At 42.1% G+C, this 26297-nt stretch overlaps 1 pseudogene; it reads left to right on the top strand.

The window, feature by feature from the left end:
* Positions 1-13186: 13186 nt before the first annotated feature.
* On the top strand, positions 13187-13304 carry LOC126099770 (5S ribosomal RNA; annotated as a pseudogene).
* Positions 13305-26297: the final 12993 nt, after the last annotated feature.

The raw sequence follows: 26297 nt of genomic DNA, 5'->3' as shown, positions 1-26297 counted from the left end.
TCAGACCGCTCTGGTATTGGGTGACAACGCTGCCAGAAGTATTAAAAGCAGGAGGCGTATGCGTGTTATAGTCATAATGTAAGAGTAGAAAGGGCCAGAAACTGACAGATTTGGGTAAAGAAAATTAGTTAATAATAAGTGTTGTGTGGTATGAGCACGTTGGGTGGAGAGTGGAAGCAGTGCTAGCCTACGGTAGGGGTAAGTGTGACTGGAAATGGTAGTAACACAGATCTCACACACAGACCACACTTCACATCATATTCTTTAGTCAATACGATTTCTTCTTTTCATTTTTATTAAGGTCACTCAGGTAATCATATAAGCATTAATATTGTATTTATTCGAAGCGCTTATATTTGTCTTGTTGCCCTACTCATATGAAACTACTTGTCGAGATCGATGTTGGCACTGAAATGTACTACGGGGACGGTGCAGATTTTGGGGGCTGTCAAACGTGCTATCAATGCGTTTCAGCTGGCTATGGCGACCAAGTGGATGCATGAAGGAGAATGCCAGTGGTAGGTGGTGGAGAAACCTTCGGAGTGGAGGACTGGTCGACATCGGTGAATGAAAGCTGAGACAGCTGGGGGAAACCTGTTACTTTGACAGCCCAACGAAAATGAAAGCGAAGGGGGAGCTGTGCCACGCACCGCGACTGTCGTAAACCAACCTAGCCCATGTGGCTATGAATGAAGGCAGCCCACCCAACAAGGGTGGCCCGCCATTGACATTATATCACTCCATCGACACCCTGGCTGACGCCCTGGCGCCAGATCAATAACAGCCAACAGCAATCACCCACCAAGTGGTTCCCAGTGAGGCCACTGGACTGGAGGCTCATCCCTGACATCATGCTTTGCTCTCGAAGGGCGCAATGACGGGCCAGCGCCACAAAAAGGCATATACGGGTCCCCAGGGAGACGAACCCTTTATGTCCACTATCCAGCGGAGTTGCACCTGCAGTCGTACCCTATAACACAGACAGGCAATGGCGACCGTGGAGACTTCACATGCTAACACTGGCAACATTCTCTAAGAGATAGGTTGCACACAAAATGCTTCATTGTCTCACCACATACTCCAAGGGAAGACCGCATTAACCAGCTACTGGACTGAGAGACAAGACAGGGGCAAAGATGTCACTGCCTGAGTTGGATATGTTGGGTGCCTTACATCCACATAGATGACTCATTTCATTCTGCGAGATATCATGTCTGTCACATCCAACACGGCACCAGACTGCCAATTGCTGGTAGGCTGAGATAATGCCAATTACCCAGCTGCCTTACTGATGCTGCCATGGACCAGATAGTGGACCAGAGCCATCTGCTGCTGCTTTTACATTAAGTGCTGAGTGAAATGCGACCCTCAATCTAGAGCACATTGCCACACGTTCATGCTCCTGCCAATCCAGAGTCCATTTGGGCGTGTGTTTAGTCCTATGTCCTATCTGTATGGCTTTGTAAAAACAATTTGCCTCCCCAGAGATCCCCGTGCAAGGAGTGACATGCTGTAACTTGAGTCTAATTCTCATGTAATAATTATATATATATTCTTATGAACCTGCTTAAATTTTTTGCACAACTGTGTAGTGAACATACTTTGTCAAGCATTTATGTACATTTTTGTTGAAAAGTGTGATTTGCAGGTTTCTTGTAAGTACCAGAAGTAATAATACACTGCCATAGAAAAGAAACACAACAGATGACACTTCTAGCTTGATTGTTTAGATTTTGATGATGTGTATGTTTCCCAAATTACAATTATTGTCCATTTATTTATTCTCAAACATTTCTGTATAACGTTCTACCAGTCGGGGCGTGGAATGTCAGAAACTTGAACGTGGTAGGGAAACTAGAAAATCTGAAATGAGAAATGCTAAGGCTGAATCTAGATATATTAGTGGTCAGTGAAGTGAAGTGGAAGGAAGACAAGGATTTCTGGTCAGATGAGTATCGGGTAATATCAACAGCAGCAGAAAATGGTATAACAGGTGTAGGATTCGTTATGAATAGGAAGGTAGGGCAGAGGGTGTGTTACTGTGAACAGTTCAGTGACCGGGTTGTTCTAATCAGAATCGACGGCAGATCAACACCGACAACGATAGTTCAGGTATACATGCCGACGTCGCAAGCTGAAGATGAACAGATAGAGAAAGTGTATGAGGATATTGAAAGGGTAATGCAGTATGTAAAGGGGGACGAAAATCTAATAGTCATGGGCGACTGGAATGCAGTTGTAGGGGAAGGAGTAGAGGAAAAGGTTACAGGAGAATATGGGCTTGGGACAAAGAATGAAAGAGGAGAAAGACTAATTGAGTTCTGTAACAAGTTTCAGCTAGTAATAGCGAATACCCTGTTCAAGAATCACAAGAGGAGGAGGTATACTTGGAAAAGGCCGGGAGATACGGGAAGATTTCAATTAGATTACATAATGGTCAGACAGAGATTCCGAAATCAGATACTGGATTGTAAGGCGTACCCAGAAGCAGATACAGACTCAGATCACAATATAGTAGTGATGAAGAGTAGGCTGAAGTTCAAGACATTAGTCAGGAAGAATCAATACGCAAAGAAGTGGGATACGGAAGTACTAAGGAATGACGAGATACGTTTGAAGTTCTCTAACGCTATAGATACAGCAATAAGGAATAGCGCAGAAGGCAGTAAAGTTGAAGAGGAATGGACATCTCTAAAAAGGGCCATCACAGAATTTGGGAAGGAAAAGATAGGTACAAAGAAGGTAGCTGCGAAAAAACCATGGGTAACAGAAGAAATACTTCAGTTGATTGATGAGGAAGTACAAACATGTTCCGGGAAGATCAGGAATACAGAAATACAAGTCGCTGAGGAATGAAATAAATAGGAAGTGCAGGGAAGCTAAGACGAAATGGCTGCAGGAAAAATGTGAAGACATCGAAAAAGATATGATTGTCGGAAGGACAGACTCAGCATACAGGAAAGTCAAAACAACCTTTGGTGACATTAAAAGCAACGGTGGTAACATTAAGAGTGCAACGGGAATTCCACTGTTAAATGCAGAGGAGGGAGCAGATAGGTGGAAAGAATACATTGAAAGCCTCTATGAGGGTGAAGATTTGTCTGATGTGATAGAAGAAAAAACAGGAGTCGATTTAGAAGAGATAGGGGATCCAGTATTAGAATCGGAATATAAAAGAGCTTTGGAGGACTTACGGTCAAATAAGGCAGAAGGGATAGATAACATTCCATCAGAATTTCGAAAATCATTGGGGGAAGTGGCAACAAAACGACTATTCACGTTGGTGTCTAGAATATATGAGTCTGGCGATATACCATCTGACTTTCGGAAAAGCATCATCCACACAATTCCGAAGACGGCAAGAGCTGACAAGTGCGAGAATTATCGCACAATCTGCTTAACAGCTCATGCATCGAAGCTGCTTACAAGAATAATATACAGAAGAATGGAAAAGAAAATTGAGAATGCGCTAGGTGACGATCCGTTTGGCTTTAGGAAAAGCAAACGGACGAGAGATGCAATTCTGACGTTACGGCTAATAATGGAAGCAAGGCTAAAGAAAAATCAAGACACTTTCATAGGATTTGTCGACCTGGAAAAAGCGTTCGACAATATAAAATGGTGCAAGATGTTCGAGATTCTGAAAAAAGTAGGGGTAAGCTATAGGGAGATACGGGTCATATACAATATGTACAGCAACCAAGAGGGAATAATAAGAGTGGACGATCAAGAACGAAGTGCTCGTATTTAGAAGGGTGTAAGACAAGGCTGTAGCCTTTCGCCCCTACTCTTCAATCTGTACATCGAGGAAGCAATGATGGAAATAAAAGAAAGGTTCAGGAGTGGAATTAAAATACAAGGTGAAAGGATATCAATGATACGATTCGCTGATGAAATTGCTTTCCTGAGTGAAAGTGAAGAAGAATTAAATGATCTGCTGAACGGAATGAACAGTCTAATGAGTACACAGTATGGTTTGAGAGTAAATCGGAGAAAGACGAAGGTAATGAGAAGTAGTAGAAATGAGACCATCGAGAAACTTAACATCAGGATTGATGGTCACGAAGTCAATGAAGTTAAGCAATTCTGCTACCTAGGCAGTAAAATAACCAATGAGGGACGGAGCAAGGAGGACATCAAAAGCTGACTCGTTATGGCAAAAAAGGAATGCTGGCCAAGAGAAGTCTATTAATATCAAATACCGGCCTTAATTTGAGGAAGAAATTTCTGAGGATGTACGTCTGGAGTACAGCATTGTATGGTAGTGAAACATGGACTGTGGGAAAACCAGAACAGAAGAGAATCGAAGCATTTGAGATGTGGTGCTATAGACGAATGTTGAAAATTATGTAGACTGATAAGGTAAGGAATGAGGAGGGTCTACGCAGAATCGGAGAGGAAAGGAATATGTGGAAACCACTGATAAGGAGAAGGTTCAAAAATAGTTCAAATGGTTCTGAGCACTATGGGACTCAACTGCTGAGGTCATTAGTCCCCTAGAACTTAGAACTAGTTAAACCTAACTAACCTAGTGACATCACAAACATCCATGCCCGAGGCAGGATTCGAACCTGCTACCGTAGCGGTCTTGCGGTTCCAGGCTGCAGCGCCTTTAACCGCACGGCCACTTCGGCCGGCGATAAGGAGAAGGGACAGGATGATAGGACATCTGCTAAGACTTGAGGGAATGACTTCCATGGTACTAGAGGGAGCTGTAGAGAGCAAAAACTGTAGAGGAGGTCAGAGATTGGAATACGTCAAGCAAATAATTGAGGACGTAGGTTGCAAGTGCTACTCTGAGATGAAGAGGTTAGCAGAGGAAAGAAATTCGTGGCGGGCTGCATCAAACCAGTCAGTAGACTGATGACCAAAAAAAAAAAATTCTGTATAATTATGGTGAAAATGATTTCATTTTTGACACAGCTTCACCAGTGGAGATAATTTGTCAAGTATTTAAATACATTCTACGTGAAAAGTGTGATTTGCAAATATCTTGTAGGAAGTAGAAACAATATTACACTGTCCTAGGAAATAAGCACAACAGATTATATATATTACTTGCTCCTTTAGATTTTGAGAATGATTGTGTTTCTTAAATTATAATTATTGCCCGTTTACGTATCATGAATGACGAAATGAAGTGAATGACTGGGCAGGGTTAATGCCTGAGGCAGAGAACAGTTTGAAATCTACAGAAATGTAATATGACTACGGATGGCAGTCGACTCTGACCTCAGAATTGTATGTGAGTAAAACTAGTACTGCAAGACCTCTTTAAACGCTTAGTAATTGTCTATCTTAAGGCCGCCATGTAACAACGACACTAGGGTCCACATTAATCATGCTTTACTCCAGTAAGCAGCTCTGTGCGAGTGAGTGACCCATTTAGTGTATGTCAAGTTAGGATGGTATTCTTATATGCAGTCTTGGTTGCCAACGTCGCACTCAACACTTACGCCATTTTTATAAATAAATTGAAGGGAATCTCTGCTGTCAGCTGCAGCGGGACATTATGTGGAATCAGCAGTGAAGAACGAAAATTTGTACCAGATCTGGGCTCTAACCCAGTACCTCCTGCTTACTAGGCAGGTGCTATAACCACTGCGCCACCTGAGACACAGCGTTATTCGCAAATGCATGTGATATCTCTGCACACGTCATGGCCGATATACACACTCCCACAGAGCGTCACGTATCAGCACTGAATGTCCGAACAGACACCATGCATTCACATAACTTATGTTATCATTGTGAGATCTCAGAAATATTTGATGATTTACTCTGTTTCGCGCCACGATGTGTATGACATTTTTATGTGAGACACTTCACACGAGGAAGTTAACTGTAGGTGGAGAGCAGTGAGAGATGCCAAGTCACACTCTCACTATTTTTTCACATACAAGGCTCCTCTTTAAAGTTCATTTTACACCCAAGACATTGTTTTTGTGGGTCATCTGGGAGTTATCAACATGAGCAGGCATTCATGGGAGAATGTACTTTATTGAGGCATGTGGTATCTTTATGGTGCCTTTTCTTTGAATAGATTTTTCTGGAATTGACATCAAGCAGGCAGTTTGGTCATTTAGTAGCAAATCTTGCAGTGGACATTTGGAGTTTGGAAGCCACATGCAGCTGTTAAGGAAGCTATTAAGGAAGGAAGGGGTATAACCCTGATCCCAAGAATTTCCCACACCAACGTGCATACAATGCATTCATCCAAAGAGACGATAAAAGTGCATAGCAGGATCTAACAGTTAGGTGCCTCTAGCCACATCAGGGATAGAGACGCAAGAGGAATGTAGGTCGCCCGGCCAAGGCATTTCGACAATGTCATAAACGCTCTATGTGTACAGGAATGGTGGCCCTAAAAATTCGCGATTTTCCATGTTCATCGTGAAGTGGGCACTATCGGGCGAGCCGTCAATTTTTTTTTTTTTTTTTTTTTTTTTTTTTGGGAAGCCTGTGTCCTTCGAAAGAATTTTGGAGCGGAATGCAGCATTTATGGTTGCTCTGAAATGGTCGATTTTGGTACACGAAAGTACTTCTCTTACTTTATCCGAGGTCACTGACTGCACACGCTGTCATGTTTGACCCGTACAGATAATGACCTCTGTGAAAAATGTGTTGTTCACTTTAGGCTTGAACGGAAACACACAACACGCTGCCTGAAGTGGCCGTGGAAAAGAAAACTGCAAGTCGGGAGGAGTGCAACGTCTACTCCTGTCTGCGCGGAAATTTACGAGCCAACGATTGGCTGCTTCTCCAGAGAAGAGAAGAATATTATTAACTTTGATTAGGATCGACCAATAGGTAGAGCAGATGTGTTAGAGGAGAGGATATAATGGAGCCTTGTGATTGACACGAAACCCTAGTGCTTTTTGGAGTTTACTGACGTTTGACGGAAAGAGTGGAGTGGAGAAACTTGGTCTTCTCATTCAGACTCTTGTCTTCATTCTGGTTATGAATGGGTTACACTTGGAACACTCATCCTGACTATGGCTCTGCTACTGGCATTGGTCTTGCCTGGGGAGCTTGTGTCGGACGTAGTTGTACCGACAGTTTAGACCTCAGTCATCTCAGAGAACTCGCTGTGCCGAGGGCAGTCTCACTCCTGTCAGGTCTGCCGCCTTGGGGTTTGATCTCGTTTTGCGCACTGCTGTATAAGCGAGTCAAACTGATCCATGGTATGACCGGCGAACTGGAGTGTCACACGCTGCAATCTGTCGAGATTTCAGGGTTACATTAGAGAGAAATTTCGATCTGCGTAACAAATCGCCAGCAACAGCTTTGAATATTTGCATTCTTCTGTGTACAATAAGTCCACCGAAGTCTACTCAGCGTTAGATAATTTCAGAGCGTGTTATCCAAGTTTTGAGCCACAGTGAACAGCTTAATCAGAAAAATCTTAGTCTTTGGCATCTAGTCGCCACCCAGTGGAGTGTTAACTGTCTGTTGCATCAGTTGGTTTTGCCTCCTGTTCATGTGTTCATGATTCATTTGTCATCTCTCTGAGCTTGTTTGTCCTCTTTTATGACTTTTGCGATTTTTTTTTATAAAATATCAATCCCACAGTGGTATATATTAATCACCCATCAATAACTGACTAGAATAATGGCAGGGCCATCATGTCATTAAATTATTTCAGCATTCAAGTTCATTTAATTTGTGATGAAAGTGATAATTTCTAATGCAGGCTAAGAACAACAATCACTGCCAAAGGCAAAATCAAATTATCATTCCCGTGGCCCATGTACAGAAGCGGAACGCTTACTAGTTAAAGTGACTGCTGTCAGGGCCTGAACTAATAGTCGCCTGTAGCCTTTCAGGTCATACATAAGACCGGTTAAGTCTTTGAAAGAGACTAGATAAATGTGTGGCAAAATTAATACAGACCATTTTCTTGGGAAGGCAACAACAGTTGAAAGAAATTGTAGATAACAGCACTCAACCCTCAATAACCGCTCAAATTACCAAAATAATTGTAACAACTATAAAGTCAAGCATGATGAGATGTTTCTAAAAGCCACATAGCCGTATGAAGGCACTTTATTCGTATCTACCGGTTTCATGTCAGTATATTGAGTGACATTGAGTGATGAGTGTTGATATCGTTATTTAAAAAAATATTAGTGGTGTAGTCCATTAAATAAAACACACAAAGAAGAAAATAACAACAAAACTGAGAAGATGTGAGCAATGATTCATGAAGGATAAGTTATGTTTTTATAGAAATGAAACACATTCTATGGGGGTTACTATAGAATGAATAAATTCAAGGAATTTCCTGAAAAATGTATTGATTTTAGCAAACTCTCAGATGACCCTTGACTAAAAAGTGTTTTATTACAAGCAAGTAAAGTAATTATAAATAGATATTTCAGATAATTGTTATTAATTGTGCCATCTCAGTTGCACATTTTTAATGAGATAACATGTTTCGATCGCTGTGGATTATGTTTAGAGATAAGTAATTGCATCTGCCAGACGGTTTGTTGATTCTTGTGTACATAGTTCTGCATAGTCAGCGCGTACACAACTTTCCCACTAGAGCGCGCCCCGCTAAGCACTACAGGGCAGGCGCAGTGCTCGTCCGTCTCCGCACTACGAGATGGCGCTGCCATAGAGATGGACCAGATTCTGCTTCCGCTGATCCGCATATTAATATGTAATGCAGCCAATGAGATTGCTGCTAACGTGTAACCTTTTCTCCACGCGGATCACACTCATGCAGTGATACATGAATGCACGAGGTATTATAATGAGTGTACAGACCTCTGATTAGTCAGTCTGCATTTGTCTGCACCAGTCTGCATTAGTCTGTACCAGTCTGTACGAGTTCTACTTTTATCTGTGCCAGTCTATAGTCAAGATTCAGTCTGCGCCTAGTAAGATTACCATATTCCTGTACATAGCCATGAAGATAAATGTATAGACACTTTTGTCAAGTATCAGAGATATATATGAGAGTAAGATTAACGTACCAACACCAAAGGAACTTCAGATTGTCAACTGCAATTAGCATCCAAACCAAGTGAAGTAATTTTTATGCTTGTTATTATTTTAATAAATGTGTGTGAAAATTAATCAAGTTCTGTTTAAAGTTGGTCACTATCAATCTGCTACTCTAAGCGTGCAAGTGGCATTTCTATTGTCTGGCCTAACGGCAGAAGATAAACCTGCCACGATAAGGCCACGAGACATATTGCTGACACTCGCCTACTTTGTTAGAGCGACAAGTCAAATAATCTGATGGTGTGTGTACTGAAGGTCTTACAGTAGGCACACCACATTGATGCAATTACTTAGATCTGAAGATGATCCAGAATGATCCAAACATGTAATCTAATTAAAACGTGAATCTGAGACAGAACAATAAATGAGAATTATCTCAAATAAGTACTGGTATTAGTACAGTGTGCAAACTGTTTTTCGTTGCATAGAAATGTGGTAGTTTAATTAACCATAATTTTTCTAATATCCAAATTGGGTCATTGCACCTAAAAATAAATGACCACAAGGGTTTAAAATGGTACAAAGTAATGTGTTATTGACAACAAGAAAATATAGTTGTAATACACGAATCTCTTGATGCCATAGCTGTATATCAACCTGTGTTCCTTTGTCGGAGTCAATACAATCGTGCGTTCAGCAAATAGGTCATGGCTGCCCGTATTTTATTTCCTTCCCCGGGCATCTGTTTTTTCCTTCACATTTTAAATGCATATTAACGTTTCATTCCACTCCCCGATGATAAATGCAAAATTCATTCCATCCTGCTACGGGATTAAGTGGATAAATCTGCATACATGTTGCTGCGCAGTTCTCGTTGTTTGTCGAGGGATTTACGCGTTGCCACCCGCTTCAGACCACTCATCTGCGAGAGAGCGCAGAAGTTACTTCATCTCTGTCTGTTTAACGCCAATGCTGAATGCGGCGACCTTTCAGTTCCTCTTCTCTCAGACCATGATATATGAATTTTTAGGAACACAAATTTAATATAAAAAATCATTTTGGTATCGAACAATAAACGTTTATAAATAGTTCACAACTGTGACATCTTTCTGAAATTAGCTTCATTAAGCATAAAGGTATTATCTATTGCCGATACAGGGCTGGACGGGACTCGAACCCTGATTACCCTCCTGTTGCGAGTGGTCGCCGTAACCACTTTTGCTGTCTAAGAACTTTTCCAGGACAGACTGAAACTTACATATGTTGCACTGTCAACGACTACGTCACTCACAACTTTACTTGGATTCCCGTCACAGTGTTTCAAGGGGATAAACGTCTCGAACTTGACTATTTTTCACTGTCATTTTTCCCGTCGAGGCTTGCAATACTAACGTTGAATACGTTTGTCTACTTCAAACCTACGGCGGGAGTCCAAGTAAAGTTGCGAGCGATGGTGTCGTAGACAGAGTGACATATGGGTGTTTGGAACAGTGCTGCAAGCGCGCTTGAACAGCTGAAATGGTGAGCCGACCACTCGTGACAAGCAGGAAATTCGGTTTCGAGTCGCGTTCGCCCACAAATTTTCATTTGTCACCATCAGGTAATATCTTCATGCCCAATGCAGCTAACGTCGGAGAGATTCCACAAATAAGAATAAATTTCTTAAATTTGGTACAGCTGCAATATTCTCACGAGTATCTGTTTGTTCAGACAAAGTTAAATATACGTTCCTAGATAAATTAACGTTACAGATAAATTTTTCATCCCAATAATTTATAAATCGAGTTTACTTGTTTTTTGAAAGCATTTAATAACTATACAAAGGCTATCACTGCTCAAGGATTAATGCCCTCCTACTCAGTATTGCTGTGACAATTTAGTCGTCATTATTGGTCTATCATGTCTTTGGGAGATCAAGAAGTTTACCATTTCGACAGCCAATAGCATAAGTTACTTCATCTCTGCCTGTTTAACGCCAATGCTGAATGCGGCGACCTTTCAGTTCCTCTTCTCTCAGACCATGATATATGTTACATTTATAAACATTTTAAGACATTTTATATGTTATGTCGATTAGTACTAGCTCTGAATGTACAATTAAATTTATTTTTTTAGGAACATTTGAAATTACGAATTATTTAGCGCATTGTCAATGCGCTTTATTTCTCGATTTATAGCTCTGATAATCAAATGTTTTCCGGTACTATAAGATAATAAGAAACTGGCAACTTAACATTCTTGTTCATAAGCAGGTTCTCAGCGATGCGAAGAGGGGCATGAAGGCATAACGCTGAAGTGCGATCATGTAGACGGTAAGAACATGAGATCAAGTCCTAATCAGACACCGGAAGTTTGCATTTTGCCTTTACGCTAGCCTTTGCCTCTCAATTATGTTAACGGGACATCCCCTTCTAGCATTACTTTTCCTCGACAGTAGTTGGCAATACCAGTATTATTTTCGGAATTTTGGACAGGTCAGTATTATCTCAGCTGCTTTTCTGAAAACTTTCATACAATTTTATAGGAAATACTTTTTAATTAAAACCAAAAATTATGAGAAGGAACTATTTTATTTTATATGTTACAATCGATTAGTACTAGCTCTGAATGTACAATTAAATTAATTTTTTTACTAACATTTGAAATTACGAATTATTTAGCGCACTTAAAATTTATGTTATTAATTACGCAATCTAATAATGTTTACTATGTTTATTTCTGGATTCATTTATTAAATAATAATCGAAATTAACAGAAATTCATTCGTCAAGCAAAATTATAAACCTTTGGAATATAGTTGTTACCGCAGAGTGAACTAGTAGTAAGCATGCCTCTGATCTGACCAGACTTATTTTTGTATTTTGGGTGAACAATGTAATTTCGACTTTGTTAATGTGAAAATTCAGAAGCATGCATGATATACTAAAATGCGAGAAAATACAAAGGGCGTCCAAAAAATTTTGCAGTGTCGTCTCTAATTTTTTTTATTTTTTGCAGGAGGAGAATGAATTTTTTTGTGAACATACTTGGAACATTTAGCTATGCATTTAGCCTACTCAATGTAGCCTCCATCAGCTGTGATGCAACTGGCCCACCGTTCTTTCCACGATGTAAATGCACTTTGGTAAAATTCTGGTGATCGACATTCACACCATCACTTGACACAAGTAATAAGGTCTTTCTCACTATCAAATGTTTTACCGCGCTGGTGGGTCTTCAGAGGACCAAAGAGGCAAAAATAGACGAAGCCAAGTCCGGACTGTAGGGAAGATAAGGAACAATTTTCCAACCCATTTTCCTGATTTTCTCCTGCGTCATAAGGGCTGTGTGGGGTTTTGGCATTTTCATGCCGACCCTGAAGCTGTTGTCTGTGGGTCTTGACGGCACGTCGCAGCTTGTCCAACGACAAACAGTAACAGTCGCAGTTAATTGTGGAGCCAAGTTCCAAACAGTCAATGAAAATGACGCCACACTGATCCCAGAAGAAGAAGGCCATCACGTTTCGGCCTGCTGTTCGTTAAAGTCTTGGTTTCTTCTTCCGAGGGAAACCGAGATAATGCTACTCCATGGATTGCGTATTGCTCTCAGGGTCGATAAGAACAACAATGTTTCATTCTGGGTAATGACGCCGTCAAAACACTGTTTCCACTCTTCAGAAAAGATGAGACCCTCGCACACACTATTGGTGCTGTCTCTCCTTCCATTTATCCCTTCTATCAAGTCTGATCCTCACCTCCCCCTCCTCACCTATTATCTTTTCCGGGACTTCTTTTTCCCCCCTCTCATTCTGTTTTTCCCTGCCTACCCTCTCTTTGACTCAATCCTCTCCCACAAGTCCTTTTAATTTCCCCTCCTCTGCTTTCCTCACTCCTTCTCGCATCGACTCTGCCCCCCTTTTTCTTATGTGTCCTCCCCCTCCATCGGCTCCTTCCCCCCTTTTCTAGCCCCCATCCCCCCCCTCCACCCACCTGCCTTAGGCTGTGGTGTGTCATATTCATGTCTACTCTGTAGTGCAGTGATTAAGCGAATGTTCAATTTGTGTGTCCCTTTTTTAAGTGCTGTGAAAAGAAACCGTACTGTTGCTAGATGTGATTTTGTATCTCTTGCGAACAGAAACCAGACTGCCGCTGTTTTTTTTTTAATTGTCTGTCTTCTATTATACCACTCTGCTTACTGTGTTCCTTAATTAGCATCACCAACCCTTCATTTTTATCTTTTAACTTCCGTAACTTTTGCCAACGGCCTTGCCACTGTGGTAACATCGGTTCCCATCAGATCACCGAAGTTAAGCGCTGTCGAGCTGGGCAAGTACTTGGATGTGTGACCATGTGGTATGCCGAGCACTGTTGGCAAGCGGGGTGCACTCAGCCCTTGTGAGGCAAACTGAGGAGCTACTTGATTGAGAAGTAGCGGCTCTGGTCTCGTAAACTGACACACTGCTGGGAGAGCGGTGTGCTGACGACATGCCCCTACAATCCGCATCAGTGACACATTTGGGCTGAGGATGAGAAGGTGACCCTTCGGTCTCATTGGGACTTCCAAAGCCTGTTCGGACAGAGTTTAGAGTAGTACGACAACTTTCCACCATTTAACAGTTTTAAAAAGTCTCAGTTTTTATCTCCTATTTTTATTGTTTATTATATTCTTATTATGTTTTTAACTATCCTGTAGGCTGAAGAGCGACGTAATATGCTGCTGCCCCCCTCTGGGGGAATCGAAACTCAATAAAGGAAAAAAATAAGAAAAATAGCTATCTCCAGTCATCACTTAAAGATGGCACAATGGTTGTCATTGTGGCTCGAAGTCTACGTTATTCGGCTGCACTACCAAAACTTCGTGGAGTAGATGACATTGGTGCTGTAGGTAATGGTTTAAACTTTGTTCTTTATTCCACTGCATTATGACCAAGTACGTGATCACGACAGTGTATGTGGCAGGTGTTAGTCATATTGCGTAGTTATTGGTTTATTGGTCGAATTTTACTCAAGGGTGAATGTTTAAGTGTATTGAGTATCTTATGAGCTACAAGGTTAAATTTTAATGTAGAGACCGGCTTTCCAAATCTCAGTGTCGACACTAATTTTGTTTACCGTCTCAATGAGTTGTCTTTTATTGATAGTGCTGTGAACGTAGAGTTTCTAATACGTCTTTAATCCGACGGTTATAATTACCATAGCTTCCCGATCTAAAGATACGTTTTATGACTTATTGACGATATGATTTCGTTTTATCCAAACTATTAGAGTCTCAAGAGTGTCTTGTACTCGCTCTGTTCTGTCTAGCCGTCTTAATGAACGAGTTAGTAAAAGGTCGCATCGTACAACGTTAACCTGAAAATTTAGTTTATTCATTTGTGTTATTTAATTTGCTCCTTGTCTACATCTAATAATTTTTAATGTTTTTTTTGAAATTTTTGTTTTATTATCTTAATACTATGATGCACTGGATCAGTCACCACAATCGCAGATTTATGTGCTCACAGCACGTTTTACAAAAGAACCTATCTTCATTTATTTACGTGGTGACGAAGTCTGATGTCGATTCATGAGTGTCACTTTACTGCAAAGTTGATTCTGACACAGAAAACTGTTAATCAACCTTCCACGGTCAGATATCATCATGTTAAGGAGAGGCTTACGCATAGCCTCACCGATTTTCGTCGTTCATCTCATCTTCATAATTGCCCTTCCTCTGTTTTGGATTGTGTATTCACTACAAGAGATATTTACAGCCTACTAAACGGGAAGAGCAATTATACCTCCACTGTTTTCTGTTGCCTACACTCTTCTGACATCCACCAAATTTCGTTTAATGTTGTACCAAATCTGTTACTGTTGTGATAAGCTTTACTTCCTGCTACATCTCCCAAGGGAGGATGCTTGAAAAGAAATAGTAAGATACAGGTAAACGAGAACAAGGGTATATTACGACCACAGTAAAGAAATAAAACGAAAACTCTTCTCAATAAAGAGTAATACAACTTCTCAGACAGTAAGAGGCGAGCTCTTGTAACGTACAGTGAAGAAACATAATGGTATGTGAACATCCCACTCACAAATTCTAACGACAGCGATTGAGCGTTCGGTATAGCTGGAATATCGCTGGAAAGTCGTAGTTCTCGCTGCGGTGGCTTTTGACCAGGCTGTGACTGATGGCTGCTAAAAGCTGGCGCGTGAATTGCCACAGACATTCGGCGGAGCGAACTGCCGAAGTGTTTTCTTGTTTTTTGCTTCTTTGTGTTTTTTGTGTCCAAAGAATGATCGTCTTTGGCGATTATTTTCTTCTGGAGTGGCAAGGTATGAGAAATAGTTTCACTTTATTGTGCATTCACTTGCAAAGAGACTTGGGGTCTGCTTTACTTTTGATCCATCCTGACGTGTGATTGCATTTCGAACTTACTTGGCGGATCATTGTTATTACAGAGCGGATGTAAGTCTGATTAGCCACCATTCAGGTACATGCGCTCGATATCTATGCGAAAATCCTTTCTCATCAGGTGAATCCCGCTTACTTACCATAGCACAGGCTTTAACGAGTACGGTGTCAGGGATTACACACTAAATAAGGAATTGTGCATCATTTATTGTGTTCCTGAGGTGGTGGGTGACAAAATGCTTTTGCGGATAAGTGGGCACTAAAAGAAAGGCGTCAATAGGCATCTAAGTCGCTGTATGAAGGTGGAGATGATGAGACCAGTACAGGTGTAAATCAGGCCTGCTTGGTGACGAGGCGACCTCGCGGCAGCCAGCTGGAACCGCAGCGCCACAAGCTCCCTGGAGAGGCCGTGACAGCTGCTGGGTGAGGGGTCTGGGGGGGTTGGGGGGAGGGGGCGGCAGGATCTATCCGTTATAACGGCGCAGCGCGGCGGCGTCATCGCGGCTGACAAATTGCGGGCGTCGCGGCGCGGGCCGCATCCATCACGGCAGACGCTGTGTGGGTGGTGAAGGCGAGACGGGGCGGGGGCGCTCCCCAGGGCGCCTCACCACGTGTCACCAGCCGCCTGCAGGCACGTGAGCGCAGGCGGCGTGTCCTCCGATAAGGCGGCGGCGACAGCTGTTGCCGTCCAATTTTCCAATGCCTCAGATGTCTGCAGTGGTCTGTAGCAAGCAGAAGACGACCAATGCTCAGTTACATCACTAATACGTGATCTCTCGTGTCAGCCGAACAGAACCGCGGAAAGCCGTATACTGGGAGAGATGTAGCACGCGCTATGACGTCAGCACGCGCAGTAGTCGCACGCTGGTATCGTGTGATAGGGGAAGAAGCTGGCTCGGACCTGCGGTGACAGCCTCTGCGTCCATCACGCTTGTCTGTTCGGAAAAAATCCAATGAATTTTGTATACAAGATCATAAAGTGCAACGCTCTACAGAGCAGGTTGAAATAAAGCATCCTACTCATTTGAAAATGTTCAGTTCCATATTCCTCATACCTCTAAATGCAGTGTGAGTTTGGGCAACGCAAAAGAAAATTCCTAAAGCTTTGTATGATGCGCACAATTGCCGCTATGCCCAGAGCACGCAGTTACACCGAGTGGTTCCATTCTAATGCCATTGACGACATTACGGAGTAAACAAAGATAAACTACACACTGTACAATCCTTCCTCTCAGTTTGTGAATGGAACTGATTAGGGATTAATCACTGTGGAGATGGCTAAAGTGTGGGTAGAGTTCACGAAATCAGTTTATGTCAGTATGTGCACGTTAGACCTTTCTAAAACCCCAACACGTGAAATTTTAATTTTGGGTGCGCGACAACTCATTTACGGATCCAAAGTTACTTCTCTGAATACGGATAGCTCCATCTCTTCGACTTTTCGGTGAAGGGCTGCGATCCACATAAAGTAATAAGATGCCACCCTGACGCATTCGCCATGTTTCAATATGCAACCAGGAATCCTTATGGCATTTATCGACGAAATTAAAGGCAAGGCGCATGGTTCTCAGATTGTGGAATGTGTGGATCCTGCATCGGCTTTGTATGCATACTGTGCAATCAGGGGTGCCGCTCAAAGGCGGGGAAGACTGTGCGTCGTGCACCCCCAATGGCTCTCACGATTGATGATTGCAAGAAGTGACTTCTCGGTGGTACTGGTGATGCTGCACAGTCTATGCTGCATATGGTGCGCGAAGTGGGCATTTAATCACGAAATCATTTAAACGGGAATATTGATAAACCTTAAGAGTAAAAAAAATTTTTTTTTCAGGAAATATCAAAACCATTCCACTCTTGAAATTATGCCGAAATTTGATTTTTATTTTCATTTTTCGATAAAATGAATGTAGATGGTTGACTGCCAATGAATTGTTCCCAGTCCTAACACATTTTCGTGACGTTAAAATTTATTTGGTGAACGTGTGGTCTTTTTCAATATTTTGTAATAAATAAGCTTTAATTAATTAAATTAAGCCTGTGTTCCATTCTCTTGGGGATTACACTCCAAAAATTATTGATTCTTTGACAAAAGTTGGCGGACTGTATATCCAAAAATTGGAGTTGTCGATGTTTCTTTTCTTTTGCTAGGAGTGGTAGAAATCATTTTAGGTCATGCATTTTCTTGTTATGCATGGGAACATGACCTTGATAAACCTAAGTTAAAGGGCTGGGTGGAATTACAGATCGATCAGCCAGTTGGAATGCGTGCTCTTTGCCCCATCAATTAACGGACTAACTTTAACAACATTAGTATAACTGCCTGAAATATGTTGCATGAAAGAACTGTTTGTTATTTCTTCGTGTACCCGTTCTTTGAGTTTCAGCGGAAACTGCATTTTTTTCGGTAGAGCTATGACCACCATTGCTTAAAATGTAGCACCTTTTCTGTTTTTGCTATTTTCACTTAAAAAATTCATCTTTGAGTTCAATTATTGGGTTCTATTATTAATTCTACATATTGTTTCAGTATATGTGTCCTATCCACCTTTCTACTTGTCCTTTCTACCATGCTGAAATCTCAGTCACACGGAAGGAAAGAGTGACCTCTTACTGGAAAGTAGTGGATGCTAAACTGAAATCTCAACGCTGTAATATTTTTATGCTGACCTCTGCGAGAGCTGGAGAACAAGTGAAGGTGTTTATGTTGCCCAACATTTTCATTCATATAATCAAAAAGAAAGAGACAGACTTCTCTGGGGCCCTTTAGTGCTATTCATTCATGACAGAGGTAAAACCTGGGTCTTCCACTCCTTAAGTCATAGTCATAAAAGACATTTACCGAAAGCTGCTGCAAGTAAAACGTGTTATTTATTGGTGTTGGGGACAATTGCAGGTTCTGTATAAAATCAAACGATGGGCCTGAAGTGTTTGCTACAGTTGCATGTATTTCCTTGAAGAACTTATTAGCATGTTTCTTGTGCACTATTAACTCAGTTGTTGCTGCCTTTATAGAAGCGTCACTCACAGATGAAATTCAGATTTTTAGTTATGCACAACACGTGTCCACCTGGGGTTTCCCTAATTTTAAACGAAAATGCCACGGAAACGTTTCAAATAAAAGTTACAGCCAACTCGAATATCCAGTTTAATGTTTTTCAACATCTGCCATATAATCTTCACTTTAAGTTTAGGGTCAAGATAATTCTATTCTTCATTGGTATTGTGTGCTTTCTTGACTGGAAGTGATATTATGTGATTTTTTATTTGCACTGTTAAATCCACTGGTTTTGTATTTACCTTCTTCCAAAAATTGCATAGGCGCATTATTCCGTCACTGCCAACATCAAAAATACTTTCGAATATCTATAATCTGACCTTCAGAACCTGATAACCAATAAACATACGACTGTACTGAGCCGTGTGGCTTGATCAGCGATATTCCCGCCGCCGGTTTGGGTCATCTTTCTGGTGGTGTGCGCAGAGCGCACGGTGGCGCCACCTACCGGGCCGATCGGGGAGCGAGTGGTAAGCTCTAGCAAGTAGCGAGGATTTTGTTTTGGGACGCCGAGCAGTAACGTCGTTTTCCAGTCTGGCGGACAGTACAGGCGCCGTGCGAGGCAGCAGGAAGAGCACATCTAAAAGGGGCTGTTTACCCGGATGACGGCGCCGTAACAAATACCGCCGGCGTGGAAGCAGTCACGTTACTGAGAAGCCGTTGGTGTTATTTCATTTGCTGCATGTCTCCTGGCACCGGGATCTGCTGTGGCTGGCTTCGTCGAACAAGCGAGAGGGTAGGGCCTTGGTTGTGCTGTAAATCGGAATCGACTACTGGGTTCAGTGCTGTTGACTTCTTTTTCTTGGCCGGCCGTCACTACTCCTACTGAGAATGTGTTAATTTCAACTTGCTTAGTACGGAGCGTTCTAGTGAGAGCTGTATGTGATGTGATGATTAACGTTTACTAGGGCCAGGAGTGCTGATACATTGTTTATAGATTGCTACTGTCAGGTTTAACCGTCATTGAAAAAACTTTGGCTGGTCCTCGTCTAAGTGTCTCCTGGTTATTGTATTTATACACTCCTGGAAATTGAAATAAGAACACCGTGAATTCATTGTCCCAGGAAGGGGAAACTTTATTGACACATTCCTGGGGTCAGATACATCACATGATCACACTGACAGAACCACAGGCACATAGACACAGGCAACAGAGCATGCACAATGTCGGCACTAGTACAGTGTATATCCACCTTTCGCAGCAATGCAGGCTGCTATTCTCCCATGGAGACGATCGTAGAGATGCTGGATGTAGTCCTGTGGAACGGCTTGCCATGCCATTTCCACCTGGCGCCTCAGTTGGACCAGCGTTCGTGCTGGACGTGCAGACCGCGTGAGACGACGCTTCATCCAGTCCCAAACATGCTCAATGGGGAACAGATCCGGAGATCTTGCTGGCCAGGGTAGTTGACTTACACCTTCTAGAGCACGTTGGGTGGCACGGGATACATGCGGACGTGCATTGTCCTGTTGGAACAGCAAGTTCCCTTGCCGGTCTAGGAATGGTAGAACGATGGGTTCGATGACGGTTTGGATGTACCGTGCACTATTCATTGTCCCCTCGACGATCACCAGTGGTGTACGGCCAGTGTAGGAGATCGCTCCCCACACCATGATGCCGGGTGTTGGCCCTGTGTGCCTCGGTCGTATGCAGTCCTGATTGTGGCGCTCACCTGCACGGCGCCAAACACGCATACGACCATCATTGGCACCAAGGCAGGAGCGACTCTCATCGCTGAAGACGACACGTCTCCATTCGTCCCTCCATTCACGCCTGTCGCGACACCACTTGAGGCGGGCTGCACGATGTTGGGGCGTGAGCGGAAGACGGCCTAACGGTGTGCGGGACCGTAGCCCAGCATCATGGAGACGGTTGCGAATGGTCCTCGCCGATACCCCAGGAGCAACAGTGTCCCTAATTTGCTGGGAAGTGGCGGTGCGGTCCCCTACGGCACTGCGTAGGATCCTACGGTCTTGGCGTGCATCCGTGCGTCGCTGCGGTCCGGTCCCAGGTCGACGGGCACGTGCACCTTCCGCTGACCACTGGCGACAACATCGATGTACTGTGGAGACCTCACGCCCCACGTGTTGAGAAATTCGGCGGTACGTCCACCCGGCCTCCCGCATGCCCACTATACGCCCTCGCTCAAAGTCCGTCAACTGCACATACGGTTCACGTCCACGCTGTCGCGGCATGCTACCAGTGTTAAAGACTGCGATGGAGCTCCGTATGCCGCGGTTCCTGGTGTGTCCGCTGTGTCGTGCGTGTGATCATTGCTTGTACAGCCCTCTCGCAGTGTCCGGAGCAAGTATGGTGGGTCTGACACACCGGTGTCAATGTGTTCTTTTTTCCATTTCCAGGAGTGTATTACACGACGGAGTTAAGTTGGCCATTTGCTATAGATGTACATGGATAAAATTTTCCCTGGATATATTTTGCCGTGAATTGCAATAATATTACTGTTACGTTTCTGCCTGAAGTAATAGTGTGTCTGAGAGACACATGTCTAATTCTAAATGAGTAGTTTCATAAATTCTTACGAGTTACTGAGAGGCCAGTTGTTATTGTGTGTTTAATTAGTTTGAAACTGATTGTATTAATGAAAGTACAAGAATTACTTCAATGACAGTATGTGGATATTGTAATTAATTCTGATTTAATCACAAATTTAAGTGTGGCTATTTGCTGTAAGTCGCTTTGTGTTTTGCGTCTGGGGGAGGGGGGGGCGGACTCGATATACCGTTAGCCTGCACGCTTGTTACTTGCATTTTGATTTCGTTTCATCGAGACTTCTGCTGTTTGTCTTGGTATCGGGTGCGGGGTCCTGGGTTGTGTCCTGCTTGTTACTGTTGTGTATTTCCGCCCCCTTTGCCCGCGCGTGCCAGCGGTCCGTGTAGCTAGTCCGCTCGCGGCTTAATGCATAGTTGGCCCAACACACATAAGATAATACATTTATACTGCTAAGCTGATGTTCGTTAGTAGGTTGATTAATTCTACAGATGATGTACTGTAATGAATTATTGTGTTTCTAGCTACTTAAGTCAGATGTCAGTCTGTTGTAGATACCCACTAGTTCTGGGATTTTTCGTGCCTATTCGTGACCGTTGCTGCTCCCGTTTGGGGGTCCATGCCGAGCCTGTATTGGAAACAGCTGAGTGGGCGAGGTCCGCTTCTGGGCGTAGTTTGTTGAATCCCACGAGGTTGCTTGGTCACACGAAATTTTATATTTTATATCCTACATTATAGGGTGCCTACCATTTACGTAACGTGATTGTGTGGCATGGTAACTGATTTGTTGTTGCCCGTACTCTGAATTACTTTGGTAATACCAATCACTGCAGTAACGAAAGATTAAATTTCCTCGTTAAATTTTAGTAAACTGTTTTTCAGGTTGACCATACTTATTGAGAAACATTATTTACTCACTTAAATACATGTGTAATAGGCCATAAGTGCCGCGGTTTATGAATGTTTAAATTTTGAAGTAACCCGCTCTCACCTAAACGGTCATTTTAAAAATGTGTTGGTGGTTTTATTTGTTCTCGCTGAATGTGCCAAATAAATGTTCAGTGCAACTGTCGATGGTGATTGCCTGATGTCACTTGGTCCAGTCCTACCACCCCACAGGCTATTGTGCTGAGCTTGTGTCATTGTGTAAAAGTTGAATTCCATGCTGTGCTGACACCTCATGTAATTTCGATTTCTTCCTTCTAAATTCCTTATCAGTTCTAGACTTCTTTCTAGGTACATATTTTACTTCTATGACGCTCTGAAGGAATAGATCGTATTCGTTTCGGTGTCAATGAATTAAGTGCATCAGAGTATCTTGCTGTCCTCCGTCATCTCATTTGTCATGGATCTCATCTGGCAAATGGAAATAAAATTACAGAGTAAATTGAGTTTAACGTACTTTATTATTATTTTCAATAGTGGGCGTGCTTATCTGGGTGGTAACGTGCTCGCCTTTCATGCAAGCGGGCCCCCGTTCGGGTTTGGCGATTTTCTCCGTTCAGGGACTGGGTGTTGTGTTGTCCTCATCATCATTTCATCCTAATCACCGGCGCGCAAGTCGCCCAATATGGCGTCGAATGAAATAGAACTTGCACTTGGCTGCCGAACTTCGCCGGATGAGGCCTCCCGGCCAACGATGCCAACACCCATTTCATTATGTTCAATATGATAAGAATCTTCATTTTGAAGCAAACTACGTTTCAGGTTAGATCTCATTTGCAGTGTAACCGTGATTTTGATTGAACTCTTTTTCAGTTTGTATATCCTTCACTTATCACTGTTGCTCGTTTTATGGCTGTATGTAAATGCCACTGGATTCATTCTTTTTGATTATTTCCTGACATCTGTCACTGACATCACCCCTGTCACATTTATCACCAGTAACAACAGAAATCGATGAAACCAAAGACTAAGAGACAATATCGATTACTTTGTGTTTAAAACTTCGCTGAAGCCCATATCTTTTGCACATATGGGGTTATTCTTCAGTTTAAATAATACAATGGTTGCATAAATCTTTCATGGACACATTTTTCTGAGCTTATTACGGCTGACAGTTGGTGGTTCAATGACTTGCTATGAACCACCTGTGCCATACCACCGGAAAACAAAAAAATTTTAGGCATCCATTTAAAAAAAATTGTGTGGGAATATCGCTTATCACCGACGGTGAGATGATAATATCAAATTTTGTAGGAACTTTTTTTTATAAAAATTGATTCTGCAAAACAAAATTAGAAACATACATGATTGCTAGGTTATCTTTTATTCACAAATTATTAACGAAGATCTAATTACTGAATGTTACGGAACAGTCTGAAACATGTATCTACACACTGTAGTTGGAGCATATTATTGTCGGTCTTATTTCTTCTTTTCTTGTGCCGCACATACGACTACGTTTATGTTTCACTATTTTCTTCGGCAGATGTTCACCCACATTTCAACGTCTGAGTTCACCAGGAACACCAATGCTGTTTGTTTTTTTGAAATGAATATAGGGGGACACCCACGTCGTTTCCGTGATGAAAATCCTGACAGTAATTCTCTTCTTAACTGTAAACGGAATGTTAGCTGATTTTCATTTCCTGTTACTGCTGCGTGCGTGTTAAGCATATTCAAAATGGTAGCATAAACTAGAAAATAAAAAATTCTGTGCCACCATTTGGGAGATCGCTGTCCAACGGCATACTCTTCTCGATTCTGATGGAAGAGATCCACACCGTTCACTACACTGTTTTGCAAACTTATGACACTTGGAGAAGCTATGCTACACATGGAACCATCTCTTCCTTTCTGGAAACGAATTTTAGATCCTTGGGATATGTTGCTGCAGACACAACTGATCTTGTGTCTTGCCACATTGTCGCAACGACTGAATCTTTGATCTGTGCCTTGAACTCCCTTCGTGAAAGTTTGTCATTTTTCTTTATTATTTCCAAAAGACCTTTTCTGTGGACTCTGACATGGCCTACAGAATATATTATTATCTTTCAGAATTTAACACAACTGAAGTGCACCAAAAGGAATGATGTCATTATTGTCTTACCATTTTCCACAATAGGTCTGGAGCTTCAGTAGACAGCCTGCTGTAGCATCAGCCAGGCATCAGATTTTCTGCCCTCTCTGTATAGGCCTCACGGGCATACATTGTTTTTTTGCTGGACCTTCTCTTTAAAGGTATCATTGCTTCATCAATGGATAATCTGCCAGACTGATTATATGCCTCTTATAAATTACTGTTTAGGGCGTAAGTTAGCGGCCTCACATGATATATTTATCATTTCCAGGAGCACCCTTCCCAACTGCCTTCGAATTTTTTGGAACCTTTTTTAGTCATCACTTTCGACACTGATTCAACATGTAAAAGAGGACGTGAATTCCTGTTATTTTGTAAATGTGGCAGTTTGTGGGTGCCCATAATAACGAGGAACCCAATAAATGCCTTGATTTCTGAGTCTTTTGTGTCCACCCATTTCTTTGTTGTTACAGGTGTCTCAGAGCTCATCTGAAAATTTTGTCGCTCTTAGGATGCATAAAAGTTAGTTCGTACAACAATATTGTGAAGGATACTTTCTTTGAAGATACCAAGAAAATACTCGTATCGACGATTCGTTTCAGAGAATGCTTTCTTTGTCAATGCTAAACTTTCTCTAACCGGAAGTATGTCTAAACACTGAGGCAATGCTTCATCCCAGTCAGTTTCAGGGCTCCCATCGCTATCGCTAAGAGCTGGAATTTTTGTTGACTCTGTGGAAGAACCTGCAGATACCGAACACACTCTATTGACTGAAACATTCTCTATTACTGAGGGAACTTGTTGCTGAAAAGTAACAGGAGACTGTGAGCGGACGTTCAGTATATTATTGGCCTCATCTTTTGATACATGGCCTAATTCAATGTCGGAAACTGACTCATCCTTAGGAAGTGAGAAGAGATACTTCAGCATGTCTTCCTCTCTGGTAAAGTAATTCTGTAATGAAATATCTAAGGTAAGTGAATATGCCTAAAACATCTCAATAAACAGGCATATTGTCTAAATTAAAAGTGTGAAACAGTGTTAGATGTGTGGCCAACTTGGACCGTGGAGGCAAGTATTCCCACATGTTTAGAGCATATTTTTGAAGTATGACTCTACTAGAAATTTTCTTTCATGCCTTAATCTCGAGAATATTGTACAAAATATCAAATAAAAATCATGGAGCTGTTTACAAACGCCACTATCTGCAGATAAACAAACCAAACCACGACCACGAAAAAACACCAAAACTACCTCTATCTGCCATCAAACACAACGCAACAGACAAATAATACTCCGTCAATTGTTGGCAGTGCGACAGCTGGCAGCGGCGGGAATTTTTACATGTTTCTCACTCTGATCTACAAATAGCAACACCAGCAAGACATAGGAATCTGGAGCCCCCTAGGACCCTGGAAGACATTAAAGCATGGGGGAACGTATCTTCCCGTTGCGCATGGAAGCGATAACAAAACGGGGAATGCCAAAACATATGGTATTTTCTATATCATGATCAGGCTCTATGTCTAAAGGAAAAAATAGAAAACTCAGTTTTGTCAAAAAATGGAGATTTATTTTTACTATTTCCATTCATTTGGTACAGACTGTCACAAATGAAAATCTGTATGTTGCTCTATGAAGAGAAATACTTCATTTGTGAGTAGAGGATGGACATCCACCCACACTTATACTATTGACTTCAATGATAGAGACGAAGTGTGAATGTAATATTTGTAAACAGTGTATGTGTGTTACATTTAGAACAGTATCAGCTTTTTGTTATAGCTGTTTGTATACATAGGGGCTCAGAAAAATGTAAATAATCTTGTACAGTTAATATTTTTGGAACAAAATGACGTGTCTTTGCAACTTTGAGCACAGCGTAGTCCATTTGTTTCTCAACAGATCTTGGAGAGCGTTTTCGAGCAGATGACAATGCAGCAATGAATTAAATAAGATTCTCGATCAACGAAAGGCCATATTGAATTGGCATTGGAAGTACGAAAACATGATGAGGCACAACGGCAATGGTCTAATGTGTACGGAACTTACCCAATAACACGTTGCGACCGAACCGCTGAATCTTTCCATCAGAAATGGGGTATGTTCTCAACTGACTCGGTTGTTTTAATCCCCTCCACTCACGGAATGACCCACTTCCCAATTCCGTATGTATAAAACCAATACGGACTTGTATTTTAACTGTAAATAGCTCAGTCCCAATGGTAAGAGGCAGTAGTGAATTCACATAGTTAATATTTGAATCCAGCACAGCTGCCACAAGCTCAGCTCACTTTTACTCCACTCCTACCCTCGCCATTGCACCACATTAACTAGGTGCTACGTGGACCTTGCTAAATTCACTTGCGTATACATTTTTGACC

Source organism: Schistocerca cancellata, chromosome 1, assembly GCF_023864275.1.
Source record: "Schistocerca cancellata isolate TAMUIC-IGC-003103 chromosome 1, iqSchCanc2.1, whole genome shotgun sequence".
NCBI lineage: Eukaryota > Metazoa > Arthropoda > Insecta > Orthoptera > Acrididae > Schistocerca > Schistocerca cancellata.
Note: the sequence above shows the minus strand (reverse complement) of the source record. Positions and strands in the feature narration are given on the sequence as shown.